This window comes from Clytia hemisphaerica, unplaced genomic scaffold (assembly GCF_902728285.1).
Source record: "Clytia hemisphaerica strain Z4C2 unplaced genomic scaffold, Clytia hemisphaerica genome assembly, whole genome shotgun sequence".
NCBI lineage: Eukaryota > Metazoa > Cnidaria > Hydrozoa > Leptothecata > Clytiidae > Clytia > Clytia hemisphaerica.
In genome coordinates this window covers 17,886-39,195 of record NW_027104292.1, presented here as the reverse complement: position 1 = coordinate 39,195, position 21,310 = coordinate 17,886, and the positions used below count along the sequence as shown (strand labels likewise).

The window sequence follows — 21,310 nt, the reverse complement described above, 5'->3', positions numbered from 1 at the left end:
ATGTTTTGGTAGAGTTATCTGTGGGATCTGTGATATGTGAGATGATATCTACTTTTTTCTTTCTGAAAAGATTATTGAAGGATTTCCAGGATTTTCTGGTGTCTCCTGATTGAATGTTGTTTATTTGTTTGAGAAGTTTTCTTTGTTCTGACTGTTGGATGTCTCGTTTGATCTCCTTAGAGATTCTATTGACATTTCTTTTGTCAATAGCGTTTCTCGTTCTTTTAAAGATTTCAATAAGTTTTCTTTTTTCCTTTATTTTATCTCTGATGTTTTTACTCAGTCCCTGGTTACTAGTGGTTATGGTTTTTGTTGGTATCTCGTTCTGGATGTCTGTTATGGTAGACTCGATACTAGTGATAAGGTTACATAGCCCTTGTCTAGAAAGATCATCAGTATTCAGAGATGAAAGACGACGATTGGTCTCTATCAAATCTACTTGGTGGTATAGTGGAATATTTCTGGTGAATTTGGATTTTGAGAGACTAGCGTCGATTTTGAATAAAATAGGGAAGTGGTCACTTCCTATATCTTCAAGTTGAGTAGGTGAAACAGATTTGATATATCTATGTCTAGATTTCCAGAGTGCTAAGTCGATCATGCTTTCGTTGTGAGGAGGAGTATGGCTTTTGAAAGTTGGTTTATCGTGGAAAGATGTGGATATGTTATCACTAGTGATAAGGTCAAAAAGTTTTCTTCCTCCTGGGTTTTCTGATGGGTCTCCCCATGCTCTGTGTTTACAGTTTAGGTCTCCTACTAGAAGAGATGTATCAGTGAGCAGTTTCGAAATTTCTATGTCAAAGTTGTCTGTTTTGGGGTTATAGTATGAGATGAGTTCTAATGGTTTGTCATCATGAATGAACTTAGAAATTATATATTCGTTCTTTTTCAGAGTGGCCACCTTTTCAGTTTTTGAGTGTTTAATAGTGTCTCTGAATGCTAAGATGATTCCCCCATGACAGTTCATGGGTCTTCGAAAGTCTTTTACCTTGTATCCTTCGAAATTTATTTTAGGAGGTCTATTTATATAGAGGAAGGTTTCTAGTAGTTGTGTTTTTTTTTGATTGGATACCTTGGATATTTAAATGAAGTATGGTAAGGATCATGATGGTAAAATATCCGAATTGCTGAGAATATGGAGATATTATGCAGATGAATTGTTTCTAGCTCGTGCAGGCTTTTTGACGAAGCCACAGTTGGACATTAGTTGGTCTAAACTGTTTGTTTCAAGTTGTCTACTATACAGAGCAGAGATGTATGATTTAAGCTTTGTCTGTGCTTTTGTTTCGTCGTTGCAGTTTCTGGCAAGATTCCAGATACCTATAGAGAGAGTCATAAGAGCTTCTGGTAGTTCTTTTAATGGAGAATGTTAGTTTTGAGTTTCTAATAGAGTAAGCTTGTCTTCAAGTTGATTTATTTTATTAACTTGGTCTTGCAGATTTTTGTTTTCTTTTTTTAGGTTATTGTTTTCTTCTTCTAAGGCTTTAATTTTCTCCTCTAGACTGGTGATTGTCTGGGAGTTTTTGTTGATGTTTGATTGGTTATCTTTTAAATTTTAGTGATATTAGCATAGGAAGATGTGGACGTATCAGAAGTCATATGGTTTACTGCTTGAGCAAGGTCTTTGATTTTTCTATTTTGTTTTGCTTCTTTCTGTTGAAGAAAAGCTTTTTCCATTTCATCTCTATAGGAAGGGCATCCTTTGTAATAAGTACTATGGTTGCCTTTACAGTTAAGACATTTTTTGGTTTTATCTTTTGGGCGTGATAGTCTAGAGCAATCCTTTTTATGGCAATCTGTGCAAATTTTTTCCTCACAAGAATTGTGTTTAAAGGAATGACAGGATTTGCATCTAAAGATGTAATTCGATAAAGGGTCATACTGTTTGGCATAAGCAAATTCGTGGTTTATAGGAATTCGTTTGTCTACATGAGATTTGCATTCAAGGTCTTTTGTTGTGAATACTATGGTGCCGTTGTATGTTCGTTCAATATGAAGGATTTCAGTTTCTAAGGTGGTCTCTATTGAGGTTTTAATGTCTGAGATGTCAAGCTTATAATGAGAAGTAATTCGATGAGCCGTTCCTGGATCATTTCGAACCTTGCGTAAAGAATTTGTTAAGGGAATTGGATATCAAAGACCTTGCTTGAGCAAGGTCTTTGATTTTTCTATTTTGTTTTGCTTCTTTCTGTTGAAGAAAAGCTTTTTCCATTTCATCTCTATAGGAAGGGCATCCTTTGTAATAAGTACTATGGTTGCCTTTACAGTTAAGACATTTTTTGGTTTTATCTTTTGGGCATGATAGTCTAGAGCAATCCTTTTTATGGCAATCTGTGCAAATTTTTTCCTCACAAGAATTGTGTTTAAAGGAATGACAGGATTTGCATCTAAAGATGTAATTCGATAAAGGGTCATACTGTTTGGCATAAGCAAATTCGTGGTTTATAGGAATTCGTTTGTCTACATGAGATTTGCATTCAAGGTCTTTTGTTGTGAATACTATGGTGCCGTTGTATGTTCGTTCAATATGAAGGATTTCAGTTTCTAAGGTGGTCTCTATTGAGGTTTTAATGTCTGAGATGTCAAGCTTATAATGAGAAGTAATTCGATGAGCCGTTCCTGGATCATTTCGAACCTTGCGTAAAGAATTTGTTAAGGGAATTGGATAGAACAGAGGAATAAAACAGAACTTTCAAGGTCTATTATTTCATTTCATTTCTGAGTCTGGAAAAAAAACTTAAAAGGTTTTTCTAAATTTCAAACCTCAGGGCTTATATTTTTCATTCAAAAAAAAAGAAAACCGTCTAATGACTAAGCCAAGAACATATCGTTCTCTGTTCTATTTCTAGATGCTGGAGTTGAACTCGACGAATATGATATTCATGGGGATGAAGAAAAATCTGACGATACACAGGTATATATTGAGTTTAAAGCCTAGAAGACCAGAATTATTGAACTTCCCAGATCTTGGAGCTTCAAACTCAACAGTTAAATTTATTTCAAATAAAAATTTTAGTTCTTTTTAACAATCCTTTGAGAGTGATTTGTTGTAACCAGTGGCACCAAGCGCGATAACTTTGAATTTGCATTTTCGATCGTTTACCAACTTGTTTCCGAGTTATGTGCGTCAAAAATCCAAAACAGGTGATAGTATTCCATGTACACTATACGGAACTCTTTGTCAAGAGAAATGGCCGTCAATTTTATCGAGAACTTTGAGCTCGCAAATGCTGTACCTCTTCCGGGTCGCGTACCAAACCACCGCGATGACGATGCTAAACTTTTGCTGTACCCTCTTTTGATACAAGGCCTCATGTGAATCTAAAACATAACTTTTTTAAATCATTTAACTGCGTTAGTAGGCCATTACAAGGCCCCTAAAACTTCTCATGTCATGTTCAAAATTTAAAACAATCTTATATCCTTTAAATTATTATCCTTGGGAAAATCTTTCCATCTTTTTAACATAGCATTAGTGGGTGCAGAGAAAATGGCAACAAACTTCGTATCTGTGATGAAAATCAAAGGACAAAAGCTTCTGACTCCATCATTGATAGTTTGCTTGTATTATCTGTCAATTTTCAGTCTGAAAAACTAACAATCTAATCGGTAAAATTTAAGCTTTTAAGAGTAGTGTCCCTATTTTAAAAGCAAAAATGAAGTAGTACCTGGTACTAAATATGGGTGGGTGGTACTAATCAAAATTTTAGTAAAAAATCAAGTCAGTACCTATGGGTTAGTACCCTGCCTCTGTACCCCTCCCCTGTTTTATCCAATACAATTTTTGCTCAGTTTGAAGAGCTTTATCACGTGGTGTAGTCTTTTTTCATTGTGAAGACTTCCTAAAAATACTTCCTTGTCTCAGCATGTACTTTATATTAGGGATCAGGTCGGGTTAGCGTGGTACATGAGTATAACCTGGACAGTGAATGCGACTGTTCCGCTTTGCGCCCAACAACAATTTTACTGACCAAAAGATTTCCGTCACTTTCCACTGTCCCGCATCACACCCAAAACGACTTTTTTCGACTGTCCCGCTTCGTACCCAAGACGACAATTGTCGACTGTCCCGCTTCGTACCCAAATCCGAATTACGCCACACCCTTCCACTGTCCCGCTTCGTACCCAAATAAGAATTGAGCCACACCCTTTCACTGTCCCGCTTCGTACCCAAATCGGAATTACGCCACACCCTTCCACTGTCCCGCTTCGCACCCAAATCCGAATTACGCCACACCCTTCCACTGTCCCGCTTCGTACCCAAATAAGAATTGAGCCACACCCTTTCACTGTCCCGCTTCGTACCCAAATCGGAATTACGCCACACCCTTCCACTGTCCCGCTTCGCACCCAAATCCAATTGGAATTATTACACACCCTTCCACTGTCCTGCTTCGTACCCAAATGAAAGTTATGCCACACCCTCTATTTTCTCTATCTGTTCTAGAAATCTATTTATTATCAATGGAAATGTCTTTTGTCGACCTCTTTTATAATTTTTGGAGAAAACAAAAGAATTCAAATAAGTTTATATGTTTTTATCATTTCTTTCTTCGGTTCGAAATAATAATTAATCACAAGTAGTAGACTATTGTGAAAAGATATTTGCATAAACATCTCTTAGAAGACTAATCATTTTCTCCCCGAAGTCGTCGTTCATCTCAACGAAGTGCCGATATTTGTACTCCGCCAAGAAACTTCCAGCCTGTGGACAACGAAAACTCCTTTTCTTTTTCACCCAGTCGAGAGCGTCACTGTCTGCTTGGACGGTGTAGTGTCCTTGAAAAAGCTGGACACTCTGGCTTTGTTGACAACCAGCTGGGACGTTGAGAACTTTCTCTGAAAAGACAAATGTTCCTGCCTTCACAGGAATGGGCCAATCGTGTTGGTATCTGTTATTTGAGTTATGTAACAAATATCCGAACTGTTTGTCCGTCTCCGTTAGTATGAGGATCTCGCATCTTGCATCGTCACAACCCTTGAAGTCAAGAACGATTTTTATATTTTTTTATAGTCTTTCAAGAAATGCCATGCAGAAGCTTTTGGTCTGTTCACCAAAAAACAAGTTTATTATCCTGTCTATTTGACAGAAGGCGTAGTGGTATGGTGGTTATCATCCTTGACTCCCGCCTGGGAGGCCCGAGTTCGATACCCACCGTGTACTACGATTCACTTGGCAAGTGAATGTACCTTCGCCCGGGTCAACCCATGCCATGTGAGGGGAATTGGGTACCACTACTCTGATACAAGAGTGTGGGGAGATGTATCAGGCAATGTGGTGTGGTGACGAAATTCATAGGGTCAGACTTGCGAGAACGCATGGTTCTCCCGTCCTGATCGAGTATCGTTGCTATACACCATCGGTTCTGTGTGTCGCGAACATAGGATCGGCAGAGTCTGATAAGCGCGATGATTTCCCTATCCTAAGATAGTGAATGCTGTCCTGGGGTTGGGCCAATTCCCCATGTGGGATGGTACATCTCTCTCTCTCTCTCTCTCTCTCTCTCTCGCTCTCTCTCTCTCTCTCTCTCTCTCTCTCTCTCTCTCTCTCTCTCTCTCTCTCTCTCTCTCTCTCTCTCTCTCTCTCTCTCTCTCTCTCTCTCTCTCTCTCTCTTTGACAGCTTAAAATATTTGAAAAAATCAAAAATGGCCCTCATAAGATCCGGGATGTTGAAAAAAATTAAAAACCGACACCTCCCTCCATCAGCTAGCACAATTCATAAACAACCTTGTTTAGACTGGTGGATAAAGAATAAAAATACCTTAAATCTTTTCACCAGTACATGTTTCCCTTCCCTTCCAAGAAACACTGGGTTGGTCTCTACAATCCACGTTTGACAAGCCTCCCTGAAGTGTTTGCACATCTCGCTCACCATTGTTTTGTTGACATCAAACTCCTCAGCCATTCCCTAGACATTAAAATGAGAGTTTTAAAAAACAAAATTCCCGCCAAACCGAGGCAAGAAAAGCTCTTTTTCGAAACTACTCCATTTCAAACAAGTAAAGGCGACCTTGCGTCGTGTAATAACTGACGTGATATTCCACGTCGTGAGTAACATCGATAATTATTGTAGATGAAATGAAAAAAGGTTACAGTGTATATAATAAACACTGAAATTTTTTAAGACAGTTGAACTGGAGAACGTTTACAATAACTAAATAGAAAGTCTGAGTAAAAGATTCAAAGTTTTGTTATCACGTTATCATGTATTTTGTTCTGGCTTGGCTATCTATCTATGCGTTTGAGACAACCTTTTTGTGCTTATCTGAGGGCGACTTTCCTCTTCACTTTACTTATCCTATTTTTAGACCAAAAATCATCCTCATAGTTTTGGTTATACTTACTAACCCTAATCGTCTTTTCTTTGCACCAACCATCCAAAATTGTTATCCATGTTGACAGCTTCTGCCGCGTATTTTGAAAGAACGATTTCGACGAAATGGAAATCTTGTTAGTGCAGCCAGGGCATCTCCTGAATAAAATGAAGTAATAAGTAAATGAATAGTTCGAAGGCAATGGTAACGAATAAAAAGAGCAAAGGTTTTCATGGCCAGCTATGTCCGGAATAATTCGACTTCAAAAGCTACTACACGGCTGAAAATTCGTAAAAAATCTGTTAAAACATTTAAGCCTGGACATTTCAAAAAATAGACTTCAGCCCACGCTTAGCGTGGTTACTTACTGGTTCTTATAAAAAACGTTTAATTTGTGAACCACTGAGCCATACCTAAAAAGTGCTTTGCTTTTTCCTTTTTGCAATTAATAAAAGATTTATGTAAAAATTCATAAATTACTTCAATTTTATGTAATTCACAGGACTTGGATATATTACATTAGAAAAATGACGAATAAGCCGAATTTCTCAAATTGAGAGTTAGTCTCCGAGTCGTATCGAGTTGTTCCCAAATTAAAAATGTTTTTCATACTTTTGATGGACTGTATTGCTGATTCGTCTTTTCAGTAATTAGAATTGGTCTCGTCAATTATTTTGGTTTATTAAATAGTTAGGCTTAAAAATGTAATGTCGAGTTATTATTCTTTTAACTCGTAATTTTGCATTTAATGACTTAAGTAACCGCTTAACCCTTCAGACCCGTGATTTTGTGATTTTCTCTATGGACAGATTTGTTCACTCGGTATTCTAACAGCTAGGGTGCTTTTACACTACGCTAGATGGATAAGTGGTTCTCATCAACGGTCCTTTTAATAAATTTCTAAGGGTTGTAAAAAATATACAATGAAGATTCGTGCTTAACATCAGATTTTGATCGCTTCAAATTAAGATTTCAGAATTAACGTCGAAAATCGGTCATTTAACCTTTTGTTCTCCAAGAGAGGGGTAGAGCTCTCTTGGCTTAATGACCAATTAAACCAAAGATGCACCGAAAATAGATTGTTTGCAATAAAATAGCATTCAGAGCATCAACATTTATCAGCATCAGGTTTTTGCATAAAATGAAAGAGCTGCCTCCAATGTGGGAGAACTGTTTATAAAAACGACTGACTTATAATTACTTCCAATTTAATTTTGTCAACCCATGCTGCATTTAACTCCAAATTCAAAGGGTCGTAAACGCTTTGACAACTGTTTTGAGAGTCAGTAATATTTTCCTATCAATTTTCTTTGTTTCAGCTAATCGATTTTCGCCAGACAGTCTCAGTGAAAAAGCACCCCTAGAATTAGCTTAATTAATCGTTGATATTTGTAATCGATATAGAATAGTTAATCGCACGATAGGTTATTTTTTCTTATTTGGCGCGCCCTTAATGAGAGCAATTAATCGTTAATTGCACCCTGTAGCGAGCAATTAATCGTTAATCACACTCTTCGATGCCGTGCCAATGTTTACAAAATTGATTTAATGTTTTTTCTTACATTTTTTTACACTGAAGGTTTTAATTGCATTTGAAATTTATTTTGTGAGAAAGAAAATCAATAAACAACAATAAAAGAAAGACACAGAGAGAAGAGAACAATATAAAACTCTCAGTGTAATTTTTGTAATTTACTTTCCTAGGGAAAAAATAGCAAAAACCAGTGTGCGATTAGCTCGTAATCACATAATAACTCGTACAATTCGAAATTGCACTCGTGATTTTTTTGTTTCGAATTTCCCTCGTCCTTTCGGACTCGGAAAGTTGATAACAAAAAAATCACTCGTGCAATTATATTCGAATTGCACTCATTATCACGTGATTACATATACTAATCAAAGCTGCGCAGAAATCACGAAAATAAGTGTACAAAAATTACAAAATTGCGCATAAAAGTAGTCATACGCTTTCAATGCAGATTTAATTTTGATATTGCGACTTAAAAAACAAATTTACTTGTAATTATTATCAGACAGTTGCGAGTACAATACAAGAAATATTTTACGAGTTCCTAGTCTAACGCGAGCTTGCATCTGATAACTGGTTTATTGGTGAAATAAAAATACAGGGCACTTTTGTTGCTGGTATTTTTTGGATCGCCGATAATAAAGGTATTTATTTAGAAGCAGGTTAAAAACTTTCTGATCTTTGAGAATCTGAAAGGTACTCTTACCAAGTCAGCATATTTTCGTGGAGTCTCATCGCTCTCTTCTCGTGTCGGTTTTCACAGTACATCTGTCTGGATATCAGCCCATTGTCCATCATCTCTCTTATGAAAACTCTTTCATTGTCAACATTTTCGAGCATAGTACGCATTGCCATTTTGCTTACTTTTCCAACGCGCCAGTGTCGAAGAATAGAGCTAAATGAAAAATTCGTCCAAAAGAAATATCGGATGAAAATTTACCCAGACAAAATAAGCTAGACATGTCTGGTTTGATGTCTTGAATTTATTGGATGTTTTCAAAAAGCACGTGTAAAAATAAATTTTAGACATTATTTTGCCCCTGTCTCATTATCCAAATTACATTCAGATTATTATACACGCCAAAATCGCCACAATTAATTCTCTGCAAATCTAAAAAATTTAGATTTCATCAACTCGTAAAAAAATTTCCCCTAATTTTATTCCAATTTCGCGAATTGGTCCATTCACCAAATTTCCTTCCCGCCAAAATTTCTTCCCTCAATGCAATACAGTGAATCTTGGAGAAAAGCACACTGGTCTAGACATTTTTTTCTTCGTCTGGTAATGCTAGAAGAAATCCCTACCTTATCGGTCAGACATCTGGGGTAGACAAATACCCACAAAATTAAAACTCGTGCGACTAAATGAATCATTAAGTTTTTGATGCTCATCTGAATCGACCATGGCGGCTCTACAACGACAATTCTTACAAAGATGGGGAGCATTGCTGTTCGGAAATGACAAAATTGCGATCGTTCACTTTTTGCAAGGTCAAGGATTGCTGAGTATTGTGAAAGCTTGTCCGGGATGTAATTCCAACATGCGTCTGGAGCGACACAACCAATGCTGTGATGGATACCGGTGGTGAGTGATCTTATTTACTTATGTTATACTTTATCGAGTCAGAAACTAGCCAAGAGAAATATTTGTTTGGGAAAAAATTGTCCAGGTAAATATTTCGGCGCTCCCTAGACCAGCGGCAGAGGTATTGAATTGTGTCACTTCGTAGGGCACCCCTTAGATCAGGGCAAATTTTTATTTTTATTTTTTTTATGCTCCTAATAGGGTGAAGGTTTGACAAAACCTCAAAACTTGAGTATGAGGGGAGTAATCTGAAAAAATTCCTTTACAGATTGTCTTATACTAAAGTCTATCCAGATATAATTGGCAGTGGAAGCAAGAATAGCTGTAACTTTTGATAGTCAAATATAATTGCGGAAAACTGTTTTATCATCACTACCCCCGTTTTAACAGAAAAATGCTAGCAAGGGGTATTTCGGGTTCCATATCTTCCGAAGGACTCTTCCGTTTAACTTGAAATTTCACAACTTTCTTAACCTAAGGTTGAACTACCACTGGTGTAAAAATGAACGTTGTAGCATAAGTAGAAATAAGCTCAACTTCTGCAATCGCAAATTTAGCCGCTAAAAATCGCGAATTTTCCAACCAAAAATACATTCAAATATAGCGCTTTTGATTCTTTAAAATAAGCAAAAACGAATTTCGAAATTAAATCGGACTATCAAAAGTTACAGCCATTGTTTCCACTGCCAATTATATCTAGATGTAGATACACTTTAAGTTATTTAACCCTTCGAGCATCTTGGGGGGGGGGGGGTAAAGAGGCCCCCTCAACGAATCTTTTTGATAACTTTTGAAATATTTATTGTGAAAATTTCGGTATTGTTGATGACGTCATTGCCACCTGATGACGTCATCATTCTTTGAAAATAAAAAAACGGACCGGTCTGTAAAATACCAACCACTCACGTGACCGCGCATTAAAAGTTCTCGGTCTCCCTGTTACACACATTTTTTATAGGAGATGCAATAACCGCACCTGCCGGAGGTCGATGAGGTTAAGGCACGGGACAATATTTGAGAGCTGGAAAAGATTGTCGCTTCTGTTCTTTGCCATTTATTTGTGGGCCAACAAAGTTTCGATGACCAAAACATCCAACATTGTCGGCATTCCTAAAGAACACAAAATTGTTCCAATTGCTACGGCAGATCTGCACGAATCATCTCCAAGCCAACCCAATATCTATGGGCGGTGGCGGACCAAACTTCGTCGTGCAAATTGACGAAAGTAAATTTCAACACGCTCAAAGGGTATGTTAATTATAGTTGCGCCCGTCAAGGGCTCCTTAAAAAATCTCTATTCTCAATTTAAGATCACTCAATTGATTTAGTTTGTTAGTTTTGTAAGGAACAGATACGTGAAATCTTTTCAAAGCTGCATGCTCATCAATTTCTAAAAAAAGTCTTTAAAACAGACTTTTTTCGAAAATTTGAACATTTAGTACCGCGGTGCCTCGCAGTACCTCGGCCATTTCCCCATTAACCAGGGATTGTGGAGTGATGAAATTTGGCAGTAATATCAGCTATCTGGCTACTTGCTAGGTTTTATTAAAGTCGAAGAATCGCTGTCTAAAGAATGCTTTTTATCTCTAGTTGTTGAATGCTTAGTGCTAGCTATATATAATTTTTGGTTATAATCTTTCGGGAGGAGTTGGGAGAAGAGCGCAACCTGTTTGGGTTTTCGGGTTAGTGGATACGCGTTTCACTCCAGCCAAAGGATACATGGAAATAGTCAACCGCCGAAACCGACCAACTCTAACTGGGATTATTAATAATGTTATAAACCCAAACACTGTCATCCATAGCGACCAGTGGCGAGCTTACAATCGATTGCTACAGTTTGTCCCAAACTGTATACAGCACGACACTGTCAACCACACCTACCACTTTGTGGATCCTCAAACTGGTGCACACACACAAGTAAGACCATGTACCTAACCTAAATTTTCAAAACCAAATCAATAAATTCTTCAAATAATAAGGCTCGACTTTTTTAGAAGCTATGGGTACCTTATCGGGGAAAACTTCGTCAGGGAAGGGTGACAAAGTTTTGGCCAAGTGACGAATATTTTTCCCCGACGAAAATTTTCCCCGGTCTTAATGCGTTTACCAACTACCAGCAAGTGACGAATATTTTTCCCCGACAAAAATTTTCTCTGATAAGGTAGTTGTTACTAGCTATTTTAGGTCATTCCGTACTGTCGCTTTTCTGGAGATTTAAAAGCTGAATAAAATTCTAACTCAAATCTTATGAACTCGCTTTCAGCATATCGAATCATATTGGAACAGATTCAAGTTGAAGCTAAAAGCAATGAAGGGAATCAAGCTCCAATTCCTTACAAGCTACATGGAGGAATTTATGTGGAGGTACTTTTTTTGATTTTATATGCATTACTTTTTGTTTAAACTTAGATTGATTTAACCCATTTAGTTCCAAGCTTTTTGGCGGGTACCTGTAATATCCCAAATTTTAAACAAAGAGATTTTTACTGGTTTTCATGCCATGTTTCACAATAATCAATAAGCCTAATCTAGACTTGATCTTTAATTCAAAGAATTAGTGCAAGCTCTTTTGATAAGGTTTATCAAATGTTACAAAGTTTCAAATCATTTCAAAGTTTCAAAAACTTTCCCTAATTTATAGGGAAAAGAAATAACCTGGCAAATTCTATCCCACTTTTTTGTCAAATAGAATTAACGTTTCAGTCGTCTAGAAAGTTGAAAGAAATTAGTCAAACTTATTTTTTGAATTTAATCTTTTTTTTGTTTCAAGAGATTGGTATGGATTGGATTGGATTTGACAATATAATCACTCGCATCAACGTTGATTATCCACAATGATTCTCATTCGTTATTCACCTGGAATTGATTCACAATTGTATTTTGGCTTTTTATGGTGTTCTTTTAACAGAATAAAGAGTTAATTAAATCTATTTCTACCAGGGATATTGAATTTTGATTATTTCTTCTATATTTATTTACACAAACGGGAACGTGGAAGGGTGTGGCGTAATTCGGATTTGGGTGCGAAGTGCCGAAGCGGGACAGTGGAAGGGTGTGGCGTAATTCGGATTTGGGTGCGAAGCGGGACAGTGGAAGGGTGTGGCGTAATTCCGATTTGGGTACGAAGCGGGACAGTGAAAGGGTGTGGCTCAATTCGGATTTGGGTGCGAAGCGGGACAGTGAAAGGGTGTGACGTAATTCGAATTTGGGTGCGAAGCGGGACAGTGGAAGGGTGTGGCGTAATTCGGATTTGGGTGCGAAGCGGGACAGTCGACAATTGTCGTCTTGGGTACGAAGCGGGACAGTCGAAAAAAGTCGTTTTGGGTGTGACGCGGGACAGTCGAAAGTGATGGAAATCTTTTGGTCGGCGCAAAGCGGGGCAGTCGCTTTCACTGTCTGGGTTATACCCATGTACCACACTAACCCGACCTGATCCTATATTAGTTACAATGTTTTTACTATACAGGAAGCCAAGACGACAAAATGCAAAAAGCAAGAACCCAAGCCGAAAAAGCAAGAACCCAAGCCGAAAAAGCAAGAAACCAAGCCGAAAGCAAAAAAGCTATCAAAGCAAACGCTCAGCCAAAGCAAAGGATTGGATTAATGACAAAAGTGGACCAGAGGAAGTAATAATAATAATAATAATAATAATAATTCTAACCGCAGTATTTTGATGCATTTGATGTGGCTTCTGTCAATGATTGAGTGAAGTTCTCAGCATGAATATTTGTGGAACTCGGTCCAAACCTGAAAAAATAATTTCAATAAATTTGTTTCTATGTTCATAATAGTCACCTTAATGCTCCCTTCTCATTCCTATCAACACTGAGCTTTTAACAGACTGAAGGAAAAAATTTTGGACGGGAATTTGATTTGGCGCATAGCTGAATATTTTAGGCCAAAAGTGTTATTAAATAAGCAAGTTTTTGGGCTTGAAAAAGCACGAATTTAGGGAACGCGCAAAATAAATTAAATTTGGCAGAATATAATTTGACGGACGAAGGAAAAAATTAATTTTGGTGGGAACTTTATTGGGTGGATTTTTCGAAGCATTTTTATTGCATTTCTTATCAAAAATCACTCATCCAATTCCCAAAAGAGACTTAAAACTTTCCTGTGAGATTTAGATTCTTCCACTTAATTGCTAATCACAGGTCGTTATGACGTTTCAGGCTGTGAGAAAGATGCAAAAGACGTGTTGTGTATAAGAAATTGAATGTTGACACCGGAGATTTTCAAACTTTAACCTAAAAAAAAACCCCTTGCCACCACGTGCCTCCAAAGGGTTTTCATACCACAGTGGAACCAAGACACTCAAGTCTTACGTATGTTAATTTCAGCTGTTCTGGGGACAGTCTTGGAAAGATATTTCCAATTGAAAATTTTGTGTCATTATAAGCATTTTGTCTGAATTTCTTGTCTAATGATGTTTTTCTCACATTATATTTCACAAATGTATCCAGCTCGAAATGCTAGCCTTACTTTCAAACTTTTTTTTCTGTAAATGTACAAAAAGAAAGAGCTAGAGAACTTTTAAAAATAAGACTGATAAACATTTTCAAAAATCAGACATCTTCGAGCCGCCATGACAGTTGTCCTTTGCGGACAAAGCTAGAACATCCATTGTTTTTTGAAACAATGAAAATACAATGATCGCTCTCCATCGTTTTTTGAGTCGTTTATCCAGTGTATAATAAATCTTTGCTCATAGGCAGTTTTCAGAAAACTTTAGATGGAAACTTATGAATGTAATAATGAGCGGCATTGAATTCTGATACGAACAAAGACAAAATATAAAAGACTAGCGGTCTCAGACGTCGTCACAGACAACTTTTCTCATCTGAAATGTGCATAAAAAGTGCTGAAGAGAGGCGGTTATATGAAGACAAATATGAAAGATTGGTAATAGATCGGGGAATTCCCTTAAAACTTTAAAACCGCAAGTGATTATTAAGTGCTTTGAAGTGCGTTTTGAAAGTAGAGTTTTAACACTGAGTATTAAGATGTGTTAAAATTAGACTCAAAACTTGGGACATTAGGATCTCAGGATCTAAAAGCTCAAAAATGTTCCAATAAGGTTGAAAATACAGCCTAGAAGCCACTTGACCCCTCCCAAATAGAAAAATCCAATTAAACAAAGAGGAAGTACTGAAACTGCAATTCTCGCCCGATCTTTAAATTCTGGAAAACGTTAAAATACCCAGTTAAAATTGCCAATCTATTTCGGGGCCAATTGTAGAACTATAAAAGATTGGTAATCGATCTATAAGCTCTATGAGTAAAATAATGATAATCTTTCGTTATTTTATTACTAGCTTTCAATCAACGTTGGAGAAAATGAGGAGGGCAACATTGTAGCATTCGACAACATTGTAGTGACCGAAGGAGATTGCGTTGATGCGTGAACAGGATGATAAAGCGGGAATTATTATGGTGAGTAGCATTTCGCAATACACTCTTCTCGAGATGCATAAATTTATTGTTGTCCTCGTTTTCAAACAGATTTCGTTGCTATAAAATTACATATTCACAATGATAATTGTGCTGTTTACACCTCATGATACATTTTGAATTTCAAGTACTAATGTTTTAGAGTTAATGTTTGCCTTTTGGGAATTTAAATTGGTTTAGATGTATAATTTCATAGCAATGAAATCTGTTTGAAAACGAGGACAACAATAAATTTATGCATCTCGAGAAAAGTGTATTTAAATTTTTGCTTACGGTTTAAAATCTGTAGCAGCCCGGTAGGGAAGGGATAAAAGGGGTGCCAAGAGAATTCCTAGAATAATCTTTGAGAGGGGGGGGGGGCTAGAAAGAATTTTGAAGAGGTGCTTAACTTTTAAGTCGAAGAGGCGATCACATATGATAATACTGAGCGTCATTTTGTTCATTGACCGTTGCATTTTTGTGATTTTCACGAGTGGTCAATCTCGTACCCACAGAAACTTGTACTAATTCTTGATTTTACTAAATTTACTGAACAATACTTAATACTAAACTTTGGTACCTTCAGGGGCGCTATTAGATTCATCAACAAGCAAACTAAGAACTTAGAGGGCTGGGAACGTTTTTGACACAGAATGTTTAGTTTTTTCAAGTCACATATAAGTTTTATCTATATATTAATACGCTTAAACGTGTGTGTTTACAACGTTTTGTAAAAAGTTTTCGAAAATCTAACAAAGCTCTACAAAGCCTTCTCTTCATGGCGTTGAAGCATCATCTTTTTGCACCTTAAGCAGATTTCCTACCACTAGACTAACTTTGAGACCCCAAGATACTACTTTCTATTCACCAAGTTTGGAGCTTGGGGTTAAAATCAACCTTCTTCTCAATTTTTTTCGTCATTTAAAAGAATTCTTATTCAGATGCTCTTTAAAACTTTCTGTTTACAATAGCGGCTCCCTATCACTTTCAAAACTTTTTAAAACATTTTTATATAATATTTTGTCCCGGTTTGAACTTTGGTCTTTTTGAAGAACGTGCATTCTTTTGAAACAGTAAGCCAACTGTGGCTTGCGTAAAATTAGTTACTTCATTCAAGGATATAGCAAGAGTGTCTTTCAAACTTTCACTTTGAAATTGTCTCTCTAATCTATATATTAATACGCTTAAACGTGTGTGTTTACAACGTTTTGTAAAAAGTTTTCGAAAATCTAACAAAGCTCTACAAAGCCCTCTCTTCATGGCGTTGAACCATCATCTTTTTGCACCTTAAGCAGATTTCCTACCACTAGACTAACTTTGAGACCCCAAGATACTACTTTCTATTCACCAAGCTTGGAGCTTGGGGTTAAAATCAACCTTCTTCTCAATTTTTTTTCGTCATTTAAAAGAATTCTTATTCAGATGCTCTTTAAAACTTTCTGTTTACAATAGCGGCTCCCTATCACTTTCAAAACTTTTTAAAACATTTTTATATAATATTTTGTCCCGGTTTGAACTTTGGTCTTTTTGAAGAACGTGCATTCTTTTGAAACAGTAAGCCAACTGTGGCTTGCGTAAAATTAGTTACTTCATTCAAGGATATAGCAAGAGTGTCTTTCAAACTTTCACTTTGAAATTGTCTCTCTAATCTATATATTAATACGCTTAAACGTGTGTGTTTACAACGTTTTGTAAAAAGTTTTCGAAAATCTAACAAAGCTCTACAAAGCCTTCTCTTCATGGCGTTGAACCATCATCTTTTTGCACCTTAAGCAGATTTCCTACCACTAGACTAACTTTGAGACCCCAAGATACTACTTTCTATTCACCAAGTTTGGAGCTTGGGGTTAAAATCAACCTTCTTCCCAATTTTTTTTCGTCATTTAAAAGAATTCTTATTCAGATGCTCTTTAAAACTTTCTGTTTACAATAGCGGCTCCCTATCACTTTCAAAACTTTTTAAAACATTTTTATATAATATTTTGTCCCGGTTTGAACTTTGGTCTTTTTGAAGAACGTGCATTCTTTTGAAACAGTAAGCCAACTGTGGCTTGCGTAAAATTAGTTACTTCATTCAAGGATATAGCAAGAGTGTCTTTCAAACTTTCACTTTGAAATTGTCTCTCTAATCTATATATTAATACGCTTAAACGTGTGTGTTTACAACGTTTTGTAAAAAGTTTTCGAAAATCTAACAAAGCTCTACAAAGCCTCCTCTTCATGGATTTGAACCATCATCTTTTTGCACCTTACACAGATTTCCTACCACTAGACTAACTTTGAGACCCCAAGATACTATTTTTATTCACCAAGTTTGGAGCTTGATGGGTTAAAGTCAACCTTCTTCCCAAATTGTTTTTGTTATTTTAAAGAATTCTTTTTCAGACGCTCTTTAAAATTTTCTGTTTACAATAACGGCTCCCTATCACTTTCAAAACTTTTTAAAACATTTTGATATAATATTTTGTCCCGGTTTGAACCATGGTCTTTTTGAAGAATGTGCATTCTTTTGAACCAGTAAGCCAACTGTGGCTTGCTTAAAATTAGTTACTTCATTCAAGGGTATAGCAAGAGTGTCTTTCAAATTTTCACTTTGAAATTGTCTCTCTAATCTATATATTAATACGCTTAAACATGTGTGTTTACAACGTTTTGTAAAAAGTTTTCCAAAATGTAACAAAGCTCTACAAAGCCTCCTCTCCATGGCGTTGATCCATCATCTTTTTGCACCTTAAGCAGATTTCCTACCACTAGACTAACTATGAGACCAAGATACTATTTTCTATTCACCAACTTTAGAGCTTGATGGGTTAAAATCAACTTTCTTCCCAAATTTTTTTTGTCATTTTAAAGAATTCTTATTCAGATGCTCTTTAAAACTTTCTGTTTACAATAGCGTCTCCCTATCACTTTCAAAGTCATTCAAAGTCATTCAAAATCACCCTCGATTGTCCAACCACGATGGCAAGCCACAATAGCTAAGAAGGTCTAAAATATACTTTTGCTAAGCCATTTATTTAATTGTGGTTAAAAATTGCAATGCAATGTTATCTTTTTTCTCCTTTATTTCCTAAAACTAAAATCAAATCATCAATCGGCGGCTATCTTTCTTCCTTTCAGATTTTTTAGATGTGTAGTGATTCACTGGATTGGGACACGCAGCGTGCGACGCTGCGCATACGGCTAGTTTCTTTTATCGTTTTAGGCGTTATTTTGGTTCTTGATGACATGGTGATCCAGTTAAAACTTTGAGCACTTATTTAAAAGCACTTTATTGGGCTGTTTCATTAAATATTTATACATATTCAAACATATTCATAGACGAACCTTTTTTAAGTCAAAAATAAATTCTTGAAAGTGTATTGATACTCCCTGGAAAATGGCAAAATTTGCAAAGAAATCCCTGGAGAAACTTCTTATTAATTTAAAGTGAAGGTGGAAGAGCTTAAATCAGCCATTTATGCCCTAGAAACTTTAGAATAACTTTTAACCCCCTGGAAATATGAAAATAAAACCCTAGAACCCTAGGAAATCTTCTTGGATTACCCCCTGGAAATGTTTGTTCACCATTTGTATGGATATACAATGGAATAGCCTATTGGTAGATAAACTTATCAACTTTCAGTCAGCTTCATTGCATTTAATGAATATGGAGATTCCACTGCCAAAGTTAAGACGAATATTTTGTACAATTTATTTAAATTAAATTAAAAGAAAGATACTTAGATTTATTATTTAGAACTTATGTTTCATATCGCATGTATGGACGACAATCATTAGCTAAAAAAAAACGAAAAAAAAACTTATTAAATTCATTTTTTAGCTGATGATTCTCGTCCATACAGGCGGCATGAAACTATAAGTTCTAAACAATAAATCAAAGTGTCTTTCTTTTAATTTGAACTAGCTCTGATATCATCGAGCACTTTTGGCAGATAGAAGAAAATAGACTTTACAATTTATTTATATAGATCATTTACACATACATTCTAATTATTTACGTTGTAATTTTATATAATGTTAAAGGGCACTTTTCATAATCAGGGATGTAAAATATAATTAATATGCATTTGGGAATATGGATCTCTTTCCATGAATTTTCCCAAATACCCTATTAAACGTCACAGACCCACTGGGACCCTAGCCCGACTGGAAAATTTGGCAAAAATTTCGTCCACCGGGGAAAAGTACACTGGAATTTTAGCTCTACTAAGAAATTGACTTTGATTTCATCCTCAATCAAAATTTACTCCAAAACCATCGCCACTGGACTTTTTAAACTCCGAACAATAGAATGGGTATCCCCATTGGGATTTCAATAGGAATCTTTATCCCCAATGAGGAAGAAAAGTTCTAACGGGGATGTGAGACATGGGTATTATTAAAGTCGATTCGTTCTACGATGTAGAAACTACTCACAAGTGAATGAGAGGAATTAATTACGCTGGAGCTTTAGATCCTGGCCAATCAAAAGAAACCTTTGTGTGTACTGTACTTACCTATAACAAGCAAAAAGTAGCTAAACCGCAGCACTATCCGAACATTTATGATTTTGGCGCTCTTAATTGTTAAGGGAACTTTTGGATTGTTTTGCTAAAAAGCAAAATGAAGACCGTTCACAGAAAATATAGCATTTGTAAGGCTTTCAATCAAATGCAAAAAGCAGCTATCATTTCGTTAATGGATATCTAACATTATCGGTACAGTCCTATTTTATTCTTTTAACAGTCTACAGCCGGATAGTCACAAATGTACCCGAGAGTCCCAAGACTTTGAAGGTATTAAACCTAGCCTCCAACCTCGTATTATAGATTTTATATTTAGTGGTACTTCCGATATTAAGCATAATACGAGTAGAGAGGGGGCTTACGAGAGGCATGTAGTCCAGTATTGGTCCTGTTCTCTTCCGGTTTGTAAGTATTTGAAAGAAACATTACCATGCTCCAGTATTTGAGATATACCATTTGATATGTTATTAAGCTATTAAGTATATTCATCAGGTAGATAGCTATCGGTGGAACTGGGAGAGAAGGAGTTTATCCCCTTTTCTATTTGCACTAGACCTGGGAGGTAAAATACTGAGGTGGGGAGCCACGCTAAATTGCAGAGCGAATGCTCTACCGACTGAGCTACCTGACCACACTTCCTGGAATAGGTACTTACACAAAAACTTATCGGTATTTCGGTGCAGTAAGAGAAAATTACCGTTATTTAAGCTAGCTACCGGTACGAGTATTTTCACAAACAGACTAGTATTTCGATAAAACCATTCTAAAAAAGGAATGTGGTTACTTAAAAATCGAGAAGAACAGCTGCAATGATTCTACTGGTAGACTGTTCGTCATTTTTTGACGAATTTAACTGGTTTTTTTCCAGTATCGGCAATTTGAGAAATTTTACACCGGTGTTCCTATAAACAAAGAAAAGATTAACGGTATTTCGGTATTTCGTACCCTCGGAAGCGCTCCACTGAGATAAACGATCTATTAAGTAAAATAAATAATTCAACGGCTTAAAAATAACATGTCAATATAAACAAATCCCAGCTATATTGTTCGAACATCGGGGGAAAAGACCGCCCCTCTTATTATGCCATTATCATTTGTGTAAGATATTGTTTTATAAAGGTCCTTTTAAATTAGCCATTCATTTTTTTACTTCTCTTTAACTATTTATTAAAAATCATTAAATAGGATGGTATTATCTCCTTTTTTACCGTATGGTAAATATCTAAATTTACTTAAGGTTTGGCTTGCTAAATACTAATTACTCAAACAACAAGGATAAGTTTACAATAAAATCACAAAGTTTTGTAAAATGTATCTTTTGATTTGGGATATGGTATAGTGCACTGGGCGAAATAAGTAATTTCCAATTCTGGAAATATCTTGAAAATATGATATTTCCATATACATTTGTAAATTTGAAAATATGACTTTTTCTATATTTCAAAGTTTCGGAAATATTATTTTATGAAATTTCCAGGATTGAAACATCATATTTTCAAAATATTTCCAAATTTTGGAAATATCGTATTTTCAAAAGTTGGAGGAACAGCTTTGGAAAATTTAGATGTCTATGATGGGTGGACAATATCATATTATCTTGATTGCTTGAAATATTTTATATGATTGCCAAAATTTGAGGTTTTTCCTCATTGGATGTGTTTTCCCACATTGAAAGAAACTTCAAGTGTAGCTTTTTCCACCGTGACTATTTTTTGAGCGGTTTTCTTCCAGTGAGATTCAATGAAATTGGGAATTGAAACCCCTGTGTTACAGCCCCGATGAAAGTTTTGTTCTCGGTTTTGTTGGGCGGGGATGAAAATTTTTTTCGAAATCCGAATCTTGGAATCCATTCTTTTCCATTGAACTGGATTTTTGTGGAGCTGAAATTTCAGGGTATTTTCTCCACTGGGGACAACATTTTAGGCCTGTTTCCTAGATGGCTTG

General features: G+C 36.1%; 1 long non-coding RNA gene across 1 annotated transcript; it reads right to left on the bottom strand.

The window, feature by feature from the left end:
- Positions 1 to 4,584: 4,584 nt before the first annotated feature.
- Positions 4,585 to 6,460, bottom strand: LOC136817132 (uncharacterized). The gene is made up of 3 exons (XR_010848032.1): positions 6,350 to 6,460; positions 5,763 to 5,909; positions 4,585 to 4,978 (listed from the first exon to the last, which is right to left on the bottom strand). It is a non-coding gene; the product is annotated as an uncharacterized lncRNA (long non-coding RNA).
- Between the last annotated feature and the right edge of the window lie 14,850 nt (positions 6,461 to 21,310).